This window comes from Leptonotus elevatus, chromosome 2, assembly GCF_054856555.1.
Source record: "Leptonotus elevatus isolate MCC_2025b chromosome 2, RoL_Lele_1.0, whole genome shotgun sequence".
Lineage (NCBI taxonomy): Eukaryota > Metazoa > Chordata > Actinopteri > Syngnathiformes > Syngnathidae > Leptonotus > Leptonotus elevatus.
The window spans coordinates 10491173-10512651 of record NC_141240.1 but is presented as its reverse complement, the minus strand read 5'-3'; the positions used below and the strand labels follow the sequence as shown (position 1 = coordinate 10512651).

Genomic DNA, 21479 nt, shown 5'->3' with positions numbered 1-21479 from the left:
ATTGCTTCCTTAACTCTTTGACTGCCAAGCATTTTCAGAAAAGAGGATATGTGGGTGCCAGCCGATTTAAGCATTTTGACTGATCTTTCAAGGTCCACGGAAAATGTTGTGTTTGGACTATGGAAACACCCATACTACCAAATGAAAGATAGAACTCTCATCTTTCATCAGACAAAAAAGTTTGTTTCTACCTTATTCCGTTTTTCAGTAATGAACAATAGAAAATAGGTTAGTTCCACCAAATGCGATGTTTTGGACCAAAATACGGAGAAATCAAGCTTTTAGTGAAACGATATTATTTCATGCACTCTAGTGAATTTGACACCTTTTTTTTTTCCCATGAATGATTACACAAACACTTAAACAGTGCTTTACTTCTGTAAAACACTACCACCAACAATGAAAACGTGTTTTTTGATAGCAAAATACGTTTATTTACATTCAACAGTGTAACAATTTGGCAAACTATTTACAAATGTGTGCAACTGTGGTACTATTTACAATTGTGTGGATGTTTCAACTACACAGTTTTTCTTTTTGTGAGGTATATTGTGTAAAACCCCTGCGTGCAAGGGGACGCAGCAGAATTTGCACCACAGATTAGTTTCACTGCGATTGCCCCTTCGCGTGCACTTTCTTGCCGGCCTTTTTTTCCGGGGAGTAGCAGGTATATACTGCAGTGTGTGTTTGGCCATGTTGTCATCAAGTTGACTCTCAGGATCATGATACGGTTACGTTATGGTGGTGTTACGTCTGGCTTCCTCATGTCCTTCGGTTCCTATACCAGGTGGTAAGAGATGTTCTGATCCATCTTATCCACTCCATTCATGGTGGCATCGTAGTCCAGAACCAGTGTCTTCTCCGTAATCAGACTGTACCCACTCCTCCGATGAATATGCATTGGACTCGGGGTACTCTTCATCGTCCGATTGAACGTCCGCCTGTGCCGAAGTGCTCGTTTTCCGGCGTTAGCATCGTTAGCCGGTGAGGCTTTACGACGCGATCGAAGCCGCCGTGTCAACGCTTCCAACTTCGGCGTCAACCTTGGGGTCACCATCATCATCATCAATGTGCTCTTCAGCATTGGTCGATGCTTTTCGTCTTTGAAAAAAATGCTCAAGCGGGAGCTGCTTGCAACCGGTCGCCATTTTCGCTTCCTCAGCCATTCTCCCCTCAACACTTTAGCTCCACCTCACGTCTTCTACTGACGTCTACCCGATCTTGTCCAAAGAGAGTCATTGCTGCCATCTAGTGCCCAAAAATAGTCATTATACTAACTCGACCTGCTTGATACTTTCAGCACAGCTTGCCAAGGCTTTCCTCCACCCGTTTCCCCAAAAAAACATAGTGAACGTCTTTTAACGTCTTTGGCGGCACTCATTTGGATTTTACTAAACGTTATTAAATGTTTTTTGGCGGTCAAAGAGTTAATGTTGAAGAAAAGCTACAATATTAACAATTTATAGAAGCAGTTTGAGATATCAATAGAGGCGTCAAAGGTTTTAGTTAATTGTTTTGACCTTTTTTGGGGGGGTCATGTTACATTGGAGCCTTTGCAAGGGATCTTTAAGCAATCCAAGGTGTGAATTTGGGAGGGAATCAATGCAAAGTGAGTGAGAGTCAGTATGCTTTTTCTATTTAAATAAATTTTCAAAAATTCAAAAACACAATTGCTCATGGATTTGACAGTTTTTTTTTCTTTCTTTTCCCTTTTCTTTCTTTCTTCTGAACCAGTAGAACCCCGGTTAGCTCAGTCGGTAGAGCACCAGACTCCCAATCACAGAGTCGCAGATTTGAGACCCTCATTGGAAGGTTGTTTGTTTTGTGGGATGTTTAGTCTAGTCTTTGTCATATCTTTGTATACAAATTTAAAAACAGTACTGACTTAGTAGGAGCCCCCTTAGCTCAGTATTGTTCATTCGGTAATTTTACCGATTTGACATGTCATCATCATTGCTCTCTTTTTTTTTTTTTGTATGTGGGTGAGAATGTGCGTGTGTGTGCGATTTTGACAGTTTTAAATCGCAGCCTGTAACACACTAATGCTTAGAAGTGAGTGTTGAAAATTGTGATGAGTAGAGTCTGCTTGATGTATACTTGTGACATGTCGCTTTGCAGGGACGACAAATAGATGGCCCGTCATGAAGACACATTTCGGTTAACTACCTACCGTCTTTAAACAATATGCTGTCTGTAGCCTAATACTTAACACATCAGCTCGCGTGCACCCTGATTAGAACTAATCTGCTGTCAGAAAAGCTTCGGTCTATGCATGGGTACTTTAAGCTACGCTGCACACCACATATCGTTCCTGCACATACTGGTACTCATAAATAAGTCAGCCGTGCATAAACGTAAATCGAATGGGCATGGCAGATGCATGATGTTCAGCAGCATCCTGATGGGGAGGCTGCGTCATGTCTTTTGTAATGGTTGAGTGTGACAGGGCTGCTATGTGTGAAAAAGCATCCAACATGTACCATCCTACATAGTATACATATATTGCATACATGCAAGTGGTTGTTCAAATGAATGAATAAATCACAAAGCACATTTGCATTACACATCATGCATACTGTATGACAGAAGTGTTAAAGATTGACATCATAGATCATTGTGTCCATCAGTGATTATAAATACTTAAATTGTACATCACTTTTCTTCTAATTTGTTATACTACTTTTCAGTTGCTTCTTCACAATATTCGGTACTTAACTTACAGATACAACCCGTCAGAGGGCTACGATTAATAAAGCTGTCCTTCACAACCAATTTTGCTGGTGGAGTGCCTTTAAAAGCACCCAGCAGGGCACTATTGTCATTAAACATAATGCACATAAATATGCATGTCTTTCTTTAGATGCACATTAGATTTGCACTTTCCCATCCGGTTAACAAGTTCTGTCTACAGCTGTTAAAAGAGGTCTCTGCAGGGTAACTTCACTCCATTAGTGCGCTTGCGTTTATGGAAACACTTCCAAATTCTTGGAAGATGACATCTTGTTAAAGTGAAGACAGTTTTATCTATATTATGCTAAGTAGCAGGGTGGGGGAAATCACCACAAAGCATAGCGGACATCAGCCCTGTTGTACTTTTCTTGTTCTTCTGCTGGATTAAACTGTACGCTGTCATTTCAGGCATTGGAATGCAGTGCATTGAAAGTTGAGGAAATGCTCATCAAACACCTGTTTGGAACATCCCACAGGTGAACGGGCTAATTGGGAACAGGTGGGTGCCATGATTAGGTATAAAAGGAGCTTCCCTAAATTGCTCAGTCATTCACAAGCAAAAATGGGGTGAGGTTCACCGCTTTGTGAACACGTGCGTGAGAAAATAGTCGAACAGTTTAAGGACAATGTTCCTCAACGTACAATTTAAAGGAATTTAGGGATTTCATCATCAGCGATCAATAATATCATCAAAAGATTCATAGAATCTGGAGAAATCACTGCATGGCCAAACGTTGAACATTGAATGCCTGTGACTTTCGGATCCCTTAGATGGCACTGCATCAAAAACCAACACTTCAGAAAAATAATGTCAGTAAATACAGCTCGGCGCTACATCCATAAGTGCAACTTAAAACGTTACTATATAAAGCAAAAGCCATTTATCAACAACACCTAGAAACGCTGCTGGCTTCTCTGGGCCCGAGCTCATCAAAGATGGACTGATGCAAAGTGGAAAAGTGTTCTGTGGTCTGATGAGTCCACATTTCAAGTTGTTCTTTGGACATTGTGGACGTCGTGTCCACCGGCATCTATGATGGTATGGGGCTGTCTTAGTGCCAATGGCATGGGTAAATGACACATTTGTGAAAGCGTTATTAATGATAAAAGGTACATACGGGTTTTGGAAAAACACAAGATGCCATTTAAGCAACGTCTCTTTCATGGACGCCCCTGCTTATTTTATTTCAGCAATACATTCCGCACATGTTACATCGGTGTGGCTTCGTAGTTAAAGTGTGCGGGTACTAGACTAGAAAAAAAGAACATTGAATATCTTGTATTTGTAGTGTATTAAATTAAGTATAGATTGAACATAATTTTTTATTTATATAGCTAACAACGTCCCAACTTCATTGGAATTGGGTTTGTAAAAAAAAAAACCAATAACACACAATTGCATTTGTGATGTGATACTGTTGGCTTCTTCAAGCCACAATATCCAAGTCTCACTGGAGCGGTTCACAGTCAAGTGTGAAGCGGTTGGGATGAAAATCAGCACCTCCAAACTTGAAGGTGGAGTACCCTCTACGGGTCGGGGATGAGATCCTGCCCCAAGTGGAGGAGTTCAAGTATCTTGGGGTGTTGTTCACACTGTATCAACTCTGTATCGGCCTGACGTGGTAAGCTGAGCCGAAAGGTGAAGCTCTTGATTTACTGGTCGATCTACGTTCCTACCCTCACCTGTGGTCACGAGCTGTAGGTCATGACCGAAAGAACAAGAACCCGGATACATGGACAAATTAGTTTTCTCCACAGGTTGTCCAGGCTCTCGCTTTGAGATAGGGCACGGGTAGGCAACCCTGGTCCTCGAGAGCCGCGGGTAGACACAGGTGAGGATCGTTATCAGATTTCTCCAGAGCTTGATGATGAGCTGATCATTTGAATCACTCGTGTTGGAGGAGGGAGAGATCTAAAACAGGCAGGACTGCGGCTCTCGAGGACCAGGGTTGCCTACCCATGAGATAGGTTGAGAAGCTGGGTCATGCGAGAGTCGAGCCGCTGCGCCTCCATGTTGAGAGGAGCCAGCTGAAGTGGCTCGGGTATCTGGTTAGTATGCCTCCTGGACACCTTCCTGATGAGGTGTTCTGGGTATGTCCCAACGGCAGGAGGCCTTGGACGCGCTGGAGAGAGACCATATCTCTCGGCTGGTCTGGGAACGCCTCGGGATCCTGCCGCCGGAGGAGCTAGATGAAGTGGCTGGGGGGAAAGAAGTATGGGCTTCCCTGCTAAAGCTGCTACCCCTGTGACCCCACCTCGGATAAGCAGTAGCAAATGGATGGGTGGATGGATAATTGCATTTTTTTCTCTATATAAAATCAAAAGGAAGAGGAGCAAGAGTAAAGTAAAGTTTTTTTTCTCAGAAAATTTGTTTATACTTTGCCGTCTAGCCAGTTTAGTTAGCTAGAATATGAAGGGGTGCTATTGTTGTTAGGAGCAATTGTATATGGCCATGATGTAATGTCAGTGTCATAAAGGGACACAAGTGTTGCAATATTGGCGCGTGTTGTATAATAAAGTTGTCCTTCCCACACAATCTTTGTTCACCCATTATTGCAGTGTAAAATCTTCCAAGGACACTGCAATCTAAAAATGGATTGGTTAAAAAAACTACCAATCTAGCAGGTTAAGCTCATATTGGCTTAATTAACCAATAGATTGGTCAGACATTGACCATTCCGGGTGGTTACGAGTATGCCAATTTTTTTGGGGTTAGCCAAACAACCAATTAAATTGATTACAATAGAAAGTAAGTCTAGATAGATCACTTGGAAATATATTTATTGTATCAATTTATTGTATTTTAAATGTATTTATTAATTATTATAAGTGATTACAATATATTATTATAAATATAGTGTTTAAAAATGGAAATGTGTGTCTAGATAGGTCACCAGGCGTGACCAGCTCATTGACCTAGTGGTAGAGTTTATGCCCTGAGATTGGGAGGTTGTGGGTTCAATTCCTGGGTGGTTCATGCTAAAAAGATGGGGCACATTTGCCTCCCTGCTTGACACTTAGCATTATGGGTTGGAATTGGAGGTTAGATCACCAAATGATTCCCAAGTGCGGCCCGCACTGCTCCCTGGGTCAAATGTGGAGAACGAATTTCATCTCGCTTAGGTGGGTGTCACAATCAATGGAAAAAATCTCAGCCTCTAACACAGATTAACCAATATCTTGGTCAGAATGACCAATTTGTATTGGTTGGCCCAATCACCAATATATATTGGTTGAAAACATCTACCATTCTAGAGTGGTTGTTTTAACCCAGGGGTGTCAAACTCAATTTAGTTCAGGGGCTACATGGAGGAAAATATATTACCAAGTGGGCCGGATCGGTAAAATCATGGTATATAATTTAAAAACAATTGCCGTCAATTATACGCAGATTTTCGAGATTTGCAAGCCAGCCCTAAATTGCAGGGCACAACTGTAAATACATTGTCCCCCCCGCCCCCCCCCCCCCCCTGACATTACTCATTTTTTCTACTTTTTCTAAATCGTCTTTGACACCCCTGTTTTAACCAAATAATCTGTCGGACATATAACCACCAGCTAGATTGGTCAAATGTAACCTTTTTTTTGGGGTCAATTTGACCAATCTGTTTTTAGGGTGTAGGATACGAAGGGGTGCTATTGTTGTTAAGAGCAATTGTATACGGCCATGATACTGCTACAAGTAATGTCTGTGTCATAAAGGGACGCAAGTGTTGCAATATTGCTGCCCGTTATGTTACTGTTGTATAATAAAGTTGTCGTTCCTACACACTCTTTGTTTACCCATTATTGCAGTGTAAAGTCGTCCAAGGACACAGGAAGCGTTAGTAACTACAATATGCTTGGTGGTAACCATAACTGGTGACCTTTTGTCGCTCACAGTTGTGTGGACATTTTGCACTCTGGTTGAAAGAAGTACTTGTTTTATCATGGTGAAAAAATTATCCTGGAACAGATGAATTCTATTACCATGATTTTGTTTTTGACCTGATATGACAAATTATATAAACTCACATCTGTTCTAGCCCGACTTGGATGAAAATGTTACAGAAAAGAAGGGTGAAACCTTGATCAAAGTCAAAATAAAGGCTAAGAATTTATCTTGCTCTTTGTGACAAGGCAGACGCCTGACTTTAAGGCCATGAGGTGAAAATACGGCCAGTTGCTTCAACAAAACCAAACGTCAACATTTAAAACCCTGCTCTCACGTTGGCTGCTATATTCAGGTTGTTAAGAAGCTGCTCACATACAGTAATAATTATAATAATAAAAAAACGTTCCCCCACCTCCTTGGTCACACTTTTTGCCTGTAGTTCTTTTGCCTGTGCTGAAAAGTAAGACGTTCTTTACCCCTGTGGACTCTCTCTATCTGCTGCCGCACTTCCCCACCCACCTTTGCTTCATTTGATGAATATTTCACAGGCCAGTAGAGACGCTCAGCCTCTCTCATCCTATTCCCAGGCTCTGTCCAGCCTCTCACTACCTATCACCTTCAGAGACGATAGCATCGGTTCGCTGGGGAAGGGGCACTTGAGGGGACTGGGTGGGTGTGTATATGAGTGCTGCTCGTCTCTAAATATCAGGGCGGCTTATTAACACATATAAGGAAGGCAACATTCTGGTAGAGGACTAAAAAGGTTGAGGTTGTAAGCAGGAGTTGCTGAGTCGATGTCTAATATGTTCAACGGTAATGTTGAGATGGCTCTTTTTAATCCATAGGGAGTAGTTTAGGGGAGAGGAGCAGCTGCCTTCACTTTCAACACCAAACCAGATGAGATGGCCCCGATAGTAGTGGCGGATGATGCCATGAGAACAGTACCTGGGATAAATGAAATCATGTTAGGGACTTGTCAAGTTGTGCACAGCAAATTATCTGACTTAATTTCAAACACATTTAACTCATTCACTGCCATTGACGGCTTTAGACGTCAAAAATTCATTTGAACTATTTCTATTAGTTCAACATTTTTCCACTTTTGTTAACAAGAGTATGAACACCTAGAAACAAGTTTTTATTGTACATTTAGAATCATGAGTTAACTATTGTAGTATTGCGATTAATTACAATTAAAACTTTTAATCGCCTGACGACCTAATTTTTAATAATCTTTTCTTTTTCTAAAAAAAAATTATTAAAAATTAGGGCGTCAGACGATAATATATATATTTTTTTAATTAATCACATGACTTCAATAGTTAACTCATGATTAATCAACATTTTTATATCTGGTCTAAATAAACAATATTTTTTCCCTAGATTTTCATACTCTTGTTAACAAAAGTGGATTTTTTTTTAAACTAATAGAAATAGTTCAAATGAATTTTTGACGTCTATAGTCGTCAATGGCAGTGAATGCGTTAAAGATGCAATAACGCATGTTTTTTTCCTTCCTTTTAGTCAACCACTGGAATCTACATTGGCCTAAAAAAAAAAAATTGTTTGGGCCCTTATCACCATTGCACAAAATAGTCACATAATTTCACTTATAACTTGACACTGATACCTTTTTAGGAAATTACAACATCAGTATTTTGTTGTTCTACTGTTTAAAATGTATGCATAACATTCAATATCTGTAATATTTATATATTAATATTTTTAACATTCAGTGAATTACTACTGGCAGTGACGGTTCTAAGCAGTTTAACCTGGGTTGGCAGGAGGTTCCGTTGGGAGGGTGGAAGTTATAGCAGCTACTCTTACTCTTAGATGTAAGAATCATTAGCTAACAGCCTGAATTGTTTAAAAATATGTACAAACTAGGGCTGTCAAAAATGAAAGGGTTAACTCTGGAGATTAAATTCATTAAAGCGTTAAAAAATAAATATACTTTCTATTTGATGATTTTACAAGTAAATATCTGTTACAAGCTTTGAAGAAAAAAGTAGAAGCAGAAGTAGAACAATGTGATTGATTGCGATTAATCACAATTAATTATGGAAAATTTATATATATATATTTTTTATCATTTGACAGCACTAATATATATTTTTATCACTACAGTATAACATAGCATGAACTAGGTTGTGTTTTATTATGTGTTGCCATTGAAGGCTTGTAGCAATGATGTCATGTTGTTATTTTGAGTGCTGCTATTTACGAGTTCTTGAACGCAACTTCATGTCTAACACGGCCACACAAAAACTGTCAATAACTACCGTACTCCCTATGCGCACTGCGTGCAACTTTTGTCATTTGACCTCAAATGACTCCCTGAGCACTGCGAGCGACCTCCTCGCTCAACTAAAGGCTCGCCATGGGGGCGTTTCTCACGCGCTCCGAGCGAGGCCAGCCCCGACCGACCTCCCCGCTAGGGCAGCAACTACCGCGGCGGGGCCCGTGTGGGCGAGCGTGGTAAGCGCAGGGGACCACGGCCTGCCATTTCCACTGTATTGTGTGGCTTGAGTGTGAATCACTTACACATCCTTCCTCCCTCCCATGATCCGTTTCAGTTTGCAAAGTCAAACAGATCCGCAGAGGACACCATCTCTGCTCTCATCCAATTGGATTCTCAGAACTTGTAATGCGTAAATGCTGTTATTGGACTTCACTTATTCTCAGAACTTTTGATCTGGGGTCAATGAGTGAGATGGTATCCAACTTATTAAAACAGTGTTATAAGTTCTTATTAACTCATTCACTGCCAATGACGGCTATAGACGTTAAAAATTCATTTGAACTATTTCTATTAGTTTAACATTTCCCCCCCCCACTTTTGTCAACTAGTGTATGAAAACCTAGAAGTTTTTATTGTATATTTAAAACAGATATAACATTTGTGATTAATCGTGAGTTAAATACTGAAGTCATGCGATTAATTACAATTACAAATTTTAATCGCCCGATGCCCCTAATTTAAAAAAAAGATTTATTTTGCTTTTTTTAATCGCGTCAGGTGATTAAATTTTTTAATATTAATTAATCGCTTGACTTTAATAGCTAACTCACGATTAATCACAAATGTTATATCTGTTCTAAATGTACAATAACATACTCTTGTTAACAAAAGTGGGAAAAAATGTTAATATTTGAATATGTTAAATATTTTTCCCCTAGATTTTCATACTCTTGTTAACAAAAGTGGATTTTTTTTTTTTAACTAATAGAAATAGTTCAAATGAATTTTTTACGTTTATAGCCGTCAATGGCAGTGAATGAGTTAAAGTGAATTTACTGCACATTTTTGCTTGAAATAAGATAAGGCTTCCACAGAAAGAAATTTATTTCTGACTTGGATTATGGATATAAATTGTTGGCTGGTAATTTTGTCCTTTGGGGGAGCACAAGCAGTCAGCCACTTATGTGATGCACTTATGCAGCCATTTTAAAACATTAATCAGATTGGATGTTCTAGATTACTGTTAATTCTATCCGCCATTTTTACATTTATTCTCAATTTTAGTTAAGTTTCAACCGCGCTTGTTAGTTTTTTATCATAGTCAACCTCATCCCAATTTTTAGTCGACTATAAATCTAGCATTTTAGTATTTATTTTAGTAAAAGAAAACATAATTTTGTTCGTTCAGTTTTAGTCAACAAAAACTGTCAACAAATTAGTCTAGTTTTAGTCAGGACAATCATTTTGCCCCTGTATATTTTTTGTTGTTGTCAGCAGATTATGTTGAACATTTAGGATCTAAAACTATTTCACATCAAATTTTCTCTCAGCTTTTTTTTTTACGAAAAACAACTTGACACACAATTACAGTATATCAAGTGGCTACTATGGCTCCGTGCTATGAGCTAGTAAATTAGCCAGCATTAGTCAGCGGTCGGTTTAACATTATTGTTGGAGCGTTATAGCCGTTGGATTAATTAAAAATGTAATTCTTTATTTTTTTAACCTTTCACCGTAAATCCTCCTCCTGTTTGTCCCATGTGCACTCGCTAGCTGCAGATTTGAAAGTTGGTGTGTCACAGTGACGGATTAGCAGAGACAAGATTTTAAAAAATATAATTTTCGTCAAATTTTTATTCATGAACTAAAAAGTCCATCGATTTTAGTCCTTTTTTTTTAAAAAGTGAATTACATTTTTGTCTCGTCTTCATTAGTCGACGAAAATTAATATTGATTTAGTCCCAGTTATTGTTTATTAATGAGGATTTTAGACTAGTCTAGTTTTAGTGCGGTGAAAAATGCGCGTTGACAAAATTATTTTTGTTTAATTTTTGTTGACGAAATTAACACTATTCTAGATGTATGTCTGTTTCAGAGTTCTGCACAGAATGAAAATAACGATATGTCACACAGTGTCACCGCCCCCCACTTCTTTACATTTACTATTGGATGCCTTAACTTGCTGGTATTTTTCCATGCATGTTTCAATCCCCACTCACTAATCTCGTGCATGTCCATTTGTGCTAAACTGGCGTGTATACACAGTTCATGCTCCAGCTCTGCTGTGAGGAAAATGCCAGGCAGGCAGACACAGTCACAGCAACAGCTCTTTGCGCTGTAATTCCACCGTGCACCGACCCCTTGTCAGGCACAGTTGAGTAAACACGGAGGGATAAACAGCCGAGGGGCCAGTCACAGAGGCAAGACATCCCCTTATTATAACTGACAACATTCTAGGTGGCAGACAGTGGGGTTAACTAGGATTAAATATGATGTTCTCAAGGGTGATGGAGAGACAGTAAATCTCTCTCTTATCTTGTTCAATTGTTTTAATACCATGTTGTTTCCGCACCAATAGATAGACCCTGATAAGCAGCAAACGTTTGAACATTGCTTGTATGATTTATAAACAGAGATGGGTAAAATAGCCCAAAATTTGACTCATGTCAACGTAAAAAGTAGCCCTCCAAATAATTATTGTATAGGAATAAATACGTATGCAGTGGAAAAAAATAACGAGTAAAAAAGAACTGAGTAATTGGCAAAACAAAGCAGCGTTATTTGTGTAGGGCATTTCATACACTAAGTGTATGTGCACACAGTGTGCTTTAAAATGGAAGTCAACCATAAACATTTCTTGACAATAATATGTTATATGTGACCTCACTAGTCTAAACATGACAGTCTGATGAATATTACATTTGTGGAATATGAGTTATGAAGCAAAATCTAGCCATTTTTATCCATTTTAGGGGGCGGCCATTTTGCCACTTGATGATGATGACATCAATGTTGTACGACCAATCACAGTTCACTTGTTTTCGAAGCTGTGATTGGTTGTCACATGAGACCTGAGCAACATTGACGTCATCTCCACTATATTTAGAATAGTGGGGCTGCATATTGACATTATTGTCCCCAAATGTTTTTTGGGAGGGGTTGACTTTATATGTGACTTTATTTTTTTGATCAGCGCATGAATGTGAAATGGAAACAATATAATACAGGAATGCGTAACAATACAATACAAACATTTCACATCTGTTTAAAACATTGCCTGTAGAATTAATTATAGTTTCATGATGGAGACCGGAATAGATTGTCATTTTCCATTATTGAACAATTAGATGTCGACCAGCATCTAAAAATGGATTGTGTTTGACCTCAGTGGCTCCACCATGTGTTTATGTGTGGGTATGGATCATCTCTAGTGCATGTCTAATCATATACAGTGTATAATAATGAAAATGCAGAATGAGGAAAATTAATTTGCCAAAGCCACCAAGCAGCCACTAACCATATCAGCTCAAGGCCTCTAAAATATCACGTCCTAGAAACATTCCAGCTGTTCTCATAATTTACTCTAACTTCAGTCAATAACTCCTTCGCCCACATAATGAAATTATGTAGAATGCTTACATCACTTTACAGTCATTACGTTGAGCGTTGTGTACCACTGAGAACAGTTTCCGATGTCACACAGAGTTTGTAAAACGGTGGGACGAAAACACGGACATATGGTAGCATGTCACACAAGTTCCAATCCACACACCTTGCACAGATGCACAACGGGAATACAGATGATGCGTGCCAAACTTTCAAATTTGCTCACTCTCAACTCGCTGCGTGCAACACTCTCACATAGTGAGCAAAAGAGGACTCTTAAGTGTATTTTTGGCATACCTCCATGATTCATCATCTGAGTGGCAGTATTAAAACAGTTTAGCTCTGTGTGGGTTGAGGCGGGACTGCTTTCATACAGTCAGGCAAAATGAAAGCCGTGCTGCTTTTGTACCTCAAGAGGTGAATCACTGTAGCGGGTAGAACGGCATCTCTACTTTGATCTACTTTGGAAAGCTTTCCATGGTGATAGTGATAGCAGGGGTTGTTGAGATGCCCCCCGTGAAGGGTCTTCTTGAGCACAGATCATGAGAAAATGTTTGATTGGAGTTGATGGTAGGCAACATGGTTACACCAAACAGTTCCGAGGCCCTCCTTTGCGGATTTTGCTTATTCTTTGTGTAAATTGTTCATAGTCGTGAAGGTGACTGTGGTGATTAGCTTGTAAACCAGTCCAGGGTGTATCCCGCCCTGAGCTCAAGACTACACAGTAAATTTGACTCTATTTAGAGTGTGACCAAATAGACTCAGTTTTAGAGTAATATTAACAGTTGGAAGAAAGTAAAAAAAGAATTGGAAAACAAAAATGGGTTAAGGAACGAACTCACGACCTTCAGCTTGAGAGACTGCTACACTACCAACTTAGCTATGCCCCTCCTACTGTTTGTTTAAATCCTAGAGGAGACCAGAAACATCGTTTTTTTGGTCTAGGAGTTATGAAGATTCCAGCTGACACGAGCGATATACTAACACACAGCAGGAGGGGCGTGGCTCAGTGAGTACATCGGCTGTCTCCCAAGCTGAAGGTCATAGGTTTTGTTCCTCAACCCTTGAGTGATATTTATTTATTTATTTTTCAATTCTTTAATTTACTCTCTTCCGAGTGTAAATATTACTCTGAAACTGAGTCTATTTGGTCCCACTCTAAGTAGAGTCAAATTTATTGTACAGAATTTACTGTGTAGCTGGGATAGGCTCCAGCTCACCTGAGGATAAGCGCTATACAAAATGGACGGATGGAGTCGACACCTGTGCCTTTTTTTTTCACTCTTAAAGAGCTCAGTATTGTTCATTCGGTAATTTTACCGATTTGCTCTCATTGCTCTCTTTTAAAAAAAAAAAAAAGTTTATTTATTTATTTATTATTATTTTGTATGTGGGTGAGTATGTGTATGTGTGTGTGTGTGCGTGCGTGCGTGTGAGTGTGTGTGTATTCATTAGTTCACCAAAAAAATCTAAATTAAAAAATCCCATACGGTTCACTTAAACCGAACACCGCCGCCAGGAGACCCGAGGAAGGACCAAAGAAAAGAAAGGAAAGTGAAATCCAGCACTGACCCAAAACCACCCACCGGGCCACCAACCAGAGTCCTTCACCAACCCCAGAAACATCTAAATTCCACCAAATCAGGGAGACCTCAAGAGACCAAAGGAGAGACTGAGGAAAGGAAGGAAGGACAGACGAAGCAGAGTGCGATCCACAGACACCAGCCTCCACCGATTCAACGACCAGAGGAAGAATCAGATTGTGTCTGAGTTTCGATAGATGCTGGTGTGGTTGATCTGGCATGCATGAAAATCTCCACCAAAGAGGGGAGCCGTCGATCCCTGCCAGGACAGAGCAAGCGCAACACCTCAGGGCCCCCCAGGCCGCGGCAGCGCCAAAGGACGAACTCCGGGCCCCGCCGGGGCCACCGGCCGGAGAGCAAACCCAGGAGCAGGAGCACCCCCCACCCCAACACGGCCCGCGCCCCCAACCCAACGCAGCAGAACGGGGCACTGCAGGCCCGCCAGGCACCCCACCGGTCCACAGCCCCCGCTCCCCCCGCCCCCCATCCACCCCGCCATCCACCCCAACCCAGCCCCCCAAACCCCCAGACACCCCCCAACCCACAGCACCCCCCCCCCGACCCCATCCCCACCAACCGGCAGCCCCCCTGCCCCCGACCCCCAGATCCCGGGGACCCCCCGCACCCAGGCATCCGCGCCGAAGAGGGGCCGGACAGCGGAGCAGAGAGGGCACCCGCGCCCACCCCCCGCCGCGTGGAGGGACGGAACACCGGGGGCAGAAGGGGAGATGGGGGCACCGGAGGACGGGCGGCACCCCCGAACCCCAGGCCCAGCGGGGAAAGGCCCCGGTCGTCACTCCAGCGTTCTTAGTGAAAGCTAACCCTGTTACTGAGTTCGCCAGCTCGCCGACTGGCGAACTCTACCCCTAAACCTTGAATGTGACCCCACCCAGTGTATATACAAGTGTGTGTGTGTGGTGCATTAAAATTGGGAGCAGGTGAACCGGAGCAGAGGGAAATTATATCCCCACGCTCCGATCCATCCGCCTCTTAGGCATGTCAGTGAGTGTATGTGGTGCATTAAAAAAATTAATAGGAGGGGGGGGGGGGGCGGCGCGGCTGGGACACGGACAGGGTACCGCAGCACTGCTCTATACTGCGGTCTGCCCCAACCGATGGCACCCCCCCCCCCCACACACACACACAGTTGTGTGGTGCATTAAAATTGGAGGGGAGTTGTAGGGCGAAGACGGTGTTTCCACCCTACCCCACCCCCCCCCAAAGTGTGTTATGTGCCCTATATGTCTATAAAAGTGTATTGTGCAAAACTAGTGCAGTGAGTTAAGAGTTAGTAGAGTCAAATTTACTCTACAGAATTTACTGTGTAGCTGGGATAGGCTCCAGCTGACCTGAGGATAAGCGCTATACAAAATGGACGGATGGAGTCGACACCTGTGCCTGATGCAATGTGACTATTCCAGTATCATCATTCATATGATGCAATGATTGACCGAACAATGCTTGCTACGCAATCTTAACTCTTTCACTGCCATTGACGTCTATAAACTTTAAAAAATCCTTTGAACTATTTCTATTAGTTTAACATTTTTTCCCACTTTTGTTAACAAGAGTATGACAACCTAGACATTTTTTTATTCATCTTTTTTTTGTTGAAAAAAAGGAAAAGATTATTAAGAATTAGGGGCGTCAGGTAATTTTTTTAAATTGTATCTAATCGCATGACTTCAATAGTCATGATTAATCACACATTTTCTATCTGTTCTAAATGTACAATACATTTTTTTCTAGGTTTTCATACTCTTGTTAACAAAAGTGGCCAGACTCTTTCATGGAGTCATAATTACAAACGATCAATTCATCACTAAGACTCTAGCAACCCTTTGATACAGTTTTAGTGGACCAAGAGTGCAGCACGCAAGGATCTCACAACCGCTAGCTCACATACTGTTTCTGAATGCAAACAGAATATTTAATTAAAATGACAACAAGCCGCGGGGCAAAATGAATGGTGCACCATGTCAAAGAGGCCCAGGTGCGACTTCCCGCTGAATCTCAGGTCACCTTTGTCAGTTTTCTAGCACATTCCTTCCCCCCAGTGTCTTTGTTTCCTTGTGAATGAACTCCTTTTGCCTGATTTAAGGACCATTTCGCTTTTTTTGTTTCTGCTCGCTGTCTGAATCACTCGTCTTCCCTGTCAATCTCCTCTTTGAATTTACAAGTTGGTGTTTTTTCTTGCGTGTTTGCTCTTCACCTCTCTTTGCTTTGCTTGGAGCATTTTCAACGCTGGCTGTGAGCCCGTCCGTGTTCCAGCCTGAGTTCTTCAGTCAAGACTGGGAACGTTCACTTTTCTCTTTCTGCAACTCACCCTTTTTGAATCCTTTCCCGAGAGTAACACAATTCGATTGTATCAATACTCAGACACGTTTTTTTTTTTTTACTCATGGAGAAAGCAATTTATAAACTATTACTACTACTATAAGTGTTGCTTATCAACCATTGGTCATTGGTTGAAAAACTTGGTATGTTATTATTATGTAAATTAACCCCACTGTTATGTAACATTGGTAGACGTGCAGATTACGGTTTGCTCACAGACACATTTTCAGAAATTGAAATGAAATGACTGAGGTGTGTGCATGGTGGTTTCTTTGTTGTTTTTGCCGGGCGGACTCGGGAGGAGTCGGCCATCTTGCTGTGTCGAGTCGGAGAGAGAACAGCGTAGGACTCACAATCACGCCTTAAAAGATACACGGCTAGTGTGTGCCTTCAGTGTGACACTGAAGCATATGATGCATGTATTCAGGCTAACAATCACATCTGTGTTGTCAAATCGATTGGAAAGACTGTCAAAACCAACTGGGTCAGTTCAAAGGCTTTGAAAAAAGCGAGGTGTGAAAAGCAAAGCATAGAAAAGTCTTAAATTAAATATATTAAATACAAATACACTTATAGGCTACTGTAAAAAAAAAAAAAGACATATTTTATTTATTTATTCATTTATTTTAAGATACCTGACAATAGCGCATCTGCTTTATTGGCCTGAGGTTTTTGCTTTGAATCTCAGCCCTCCTGTGTTGATTGCATGTTTTTACCATGTTTGTGTGGGTTTTCATGCATGTTAGCTTCATTCCGACTCCAAATCAGGTCTCAAACTTGAGGCTCGGGGGCCGGGTCCAGCATGCCAGATATGTTTTTTTGGTGGCCCACTCAAGCAAATGAAGTATGACTATTTAATTCATTTGTTTTTTGAATATGGATTTAATCTTTTCATTTTTAGCACAAAAAAACCCTGTACCAAAATTGCAAATTTTCTACACTTTTTACTGATATTAAAATCATTTTATTCCAACCACATCCTCTCAACATAAACTAAAAACTATAGTTTTATCCGTAAATATTTGGTTGTCACAATTGTCCGTAATGTCTGATTTCTGATTTGCCGTTTGAAATAGGGGGCGGCACAGTGTCTGACTGGCTAGCATGTCCGCCCCCCAGTCCGGGCTTCGGCCTTCCTGGGTTTGCATGTTCTCCCCGTGCTTGCGTGGGTTTTCTCCGGGAACTCCTCCCACAATCCAACGACATGCATGGCAAGTTAATTGAACACTCCAAATTGTCCATATGTGTGATTGTGAATGTGGATGGTCGTTCGTCTCTGTGTGCCCTGCGATTGGTTGGCAACCAGTTCAGGGTGTACCCCGCCTACTGCCCGAAGCCAGCTAGGATAGTCTCCAGCGCCCCCTTGTGAGGACGAAAAAGAAAAGGATAGATGGATGGATGTTTAAAATAGACAGCATATAATGACTATCAAATGTAGAGGCAATAATGGGATGAGGTGATCATATTGTTTGTGCATGTGTACGGTCTTCAAACTGCTAACAGCCCTCTGAGGGAAACTATAACTACCGCGTGACCTGCAATGAAAATGAGCATAAATCACCCCTGCTCTAAAGTGTCCATAGGTGTGCATGTGAGTGTGAATGGTTCCTAATCTATTGTCAGCTGAGTTTGTCTCCACTGCACCCACGGCCATAATGAGGACAAGCGGTATACAACACAGGTTGGATGAAGATCATGTTCAGAGGTTTCAGAGGTCACTCTGAAAATAAGTTGAGGTGTTGCTATGGTGACCCAATGATGAAAATGAAAAATGTGAGACGCCAGGACCAAGAAGCTAAGGTATTAGGCCTGTCACTGCTTCGATTCCCCTGATCAGTGTGTAAGGGGTCGAGGTGACCTCGAACAAGGCTTCAACTTTAATCCTGTAGCTTTGTTACTAAACAATTGTTAGAAAAGACCCGTGAGTTTTTCTTTTTATTAGTAATATGTTTCAAGGTTGTCTCCAAAGGCCATGATGATTAAGCTCATGCAAACGATTCGTTCAAGGCAAAGGCACCTTTTTACAAAAACACCAAAAGTAGCCACATAATAACTTGATGAGCACCTCGCTGTGCCACAAATCGTCCATCAAAGTGGCGCAAGTGTAAAAAAGACATTTTACTCCAAAACCCGACAAAATGACATCTGGAGAAGCTGGTGTTTTAAAAGCACAGGTCCCTGCATAGAAGAATGATTTGTGGGCATTTATGCAAATACTCAGACATTATTAATCATTCATTTTCATAATGTGCAAATGCAGTTTTCATATTGGATCTTTATATAAAGCCCCTTTCACACTGCAGATCTAAGCTTAGTGTGCTACACCACTTTTTCCCAGTTCTGTGGAACAACGCAGGGTAGCAGGATGGTGGACATTCCTAATTATATGTTGTATCAATTTTTTTTGTATCTTTTCATTTGCCAAGAAGAAGGCAGTAAGCTTTCAAAACAGGCATGCCTTGTTTTTGTAGTGACGAAAGAATGCTTTCTCTTTTTTGGACCTTTGTTATTTCATTAGCGACTGTCATACAACACATTTATTTAGGTTTTGGATATTGGTCAAACATTGACAAGCGAACAGGTGAAAAGGCTCATTCGTGAGCAGCTGCATAAAATATTATCTGACATGATTGACAAAAATAAATAAAATTAAATAAACACACACACAGGGGTTACGCAACATGAGATATTTCCTGGCATTTAGCCACTAATATTATAGACATTTACACACTAAATTAGGTCATCCATTGTTGTCATGGCAATAACAGAGATGCTATTATCTGGAACACTAAATAAGATTTCTATATTTATAGCTACTTTAAAGGGGAAGTCATCCCCAAAAATTCCTTTCCTTTACAATAATATGTTCTACGCAGCCACACTCGTCTAAAAACAGTCTGATTAATATTGTATTTGTAAAATATGAATAAAGCAGCAAAATCCACCTGGTTTTTATCCATCTCAGATGTTGATTGGTTGTTACCTGTGCCCTGAGGAACTGCGATGTCATTTTCAGTAGACAGTAAGTGGCAAAATGGCCGCCCCCCTAGATGGGTACAAATGGGTGGATTTTGCTGCTTTATTCAGATTCCACAAACGCAATATTAATCAGAATTTTAGACTATAATATTTTATGGTAAATAATTTTTTTGTTGACTTCCCCTGTAGGATTTCTTGGAGAACAAACTAAGAAAATAAACAGTTTTTTTTTAGATTATTAATATTATAGCTATGATGGGGAAGAGTGCATAAAAACGACCTTCCCTGGTGTTTAAAATGACTCATCACTGCGCACATGCTTAATAAAATTGAAGAATCTTGTAATAAAAACTAAAGATTCAGCATCCCCTCGAGCTAAATATGCACATTTGCGGCGGAGCTCATTTGTGTGTCTTTTAATGCAAATGGTATACATGGCGGATGCCAGTCAATCGTTACTCGTCCGCCTTCCATCGATGTATAATTAAAACCACACTTGCATTAATAATTTGTCACGGGTGACAACACAAGGGGGTGATAACTTCCCAATCGCTCCCTTGCTGCCAGGCAACAACAGCATTATAATGAGGAGAAACTCTTTTCCAAGTATAAGGGATAATGCTGTGTGCTACCTAGGAGGTTATTGTCTTACGTTATGCATATTTCAATTAACCTTTTAACACACGACATCATTTCTCTCGATGACAGTTTATATTAGGTCAAGCTTATGATGTTCATTTGATTTGAGCATGAATGCGAACTACTGAACTTTGACCTTAAAGTGGAGGTGGCCGCGCGTTGCAGATGCCTTGAAAAGTAATTGATCCTTGATGACTTTGTATTTTGGTGCAACATTTTGAAGCGCCAATCGACCAGAATTGCAGCACAGCGGCAGCTGAATGTCTCACTATGTCTTATTGCTCAATAATCCTCCACTGCACCAACATTGCCACAGCTCAGCCCCCACCCTATGAACCTATGCGACCTCTTCCGCTTCTTTAAATTTAAATTCAAGCTGTTGGACACACTGACTTAACTTGATGTGACTGTTTGCTGGCAAATTCACCCCACAAACTTTCAAGAGGCAGCACTGATCTTTTGTCTCTGTTGTCCCAGAGTAATGAGGAGATTGGTCACAGCTAAATACTATCCAGTAGGATCATTCCTTTTTCTCTCTGACCCACCTTGGAAGTGAAAAGCTTCTTGAAAACACCAAAAATTACTAGAATTAGTGAGTCATCACAGAGGTCGGAGCAAAAAGTACAACATGTTTTTTAGTTACTCTGACAGAATGTTACTCAAGCACAGGAATATAATTGAGGTGGAGAGGTGACACAGGCCAGACTTGAGGTGCATAATAAGCAAGATTCTGTTATCTTTAACAGGTGCATTCCTGCCACCCAAAAGACACACTGAGAGGTGGTCAAGAAAAGACGACGTGGTCTCAGTTCCACCTTCAACTCTGCTCCTCTTCTCAGAGCTGCTGAGAGGCAATGACCAGCAGTGAGTAAAACAGTGACGGCAAAGCCAATGAGACCTGCCGCTGCTCAGCGTGGCTGCATGCAGCAGTGATTGATGTCCTCTACACTTGGTGGCAGTCACAACATCACTCATTAAGCGGTAATGCCTGTTTTGCCTGCAACGCGGGATGAATGACGGCTTTCATTTCTCATCATTAGGAGTAAAGAGAATTGTTTTGTTCACTGTGAGTATATATATATATATATATATATATATATATGTATATTCATCGTATATTCATAAACTGAATAAATAGTACAGCACATTATTATTAACTTATTCACTGCCATTGACGGCTATAGACGTCAAAAAATCATTTGAACTATTTCTATTAGTTTAACATTTTTTTCCACTTGCTAACAAGAGTATGAAGAGATTTTTTTTTATTGCACATTCAGAACAGATATACAATTTGTGATTAATCATAAGTTAACTAGTGAAGTCATGTGATTAATTACAATAAATAAATAAAAATCACCGACCCCTAATTTATTTATTTTAAATTAAAAATAAGGGGCGTCAGACAATTAAAATTTGTATTCGTAATTAATCGCATGACTTTAATAGTTGAATCACAATTAATCACAAATGTTATATCTGTAAA

General features: G+C 40.7%; 1 protein-coding gene across 1 annotated transcript in view; it reads right to left on the bottom strand.

Annotated features, from left to right (window-relative positions):
* The window catches only part of LOC147178389 (acid-sensing ion channel 1-like), a 48048-nt gene that overhangs the window by 8046 nt on the left and 18523 nt on the right, over nt 1–21479 (bottom strand). The window lies entirely within an intron of this gene.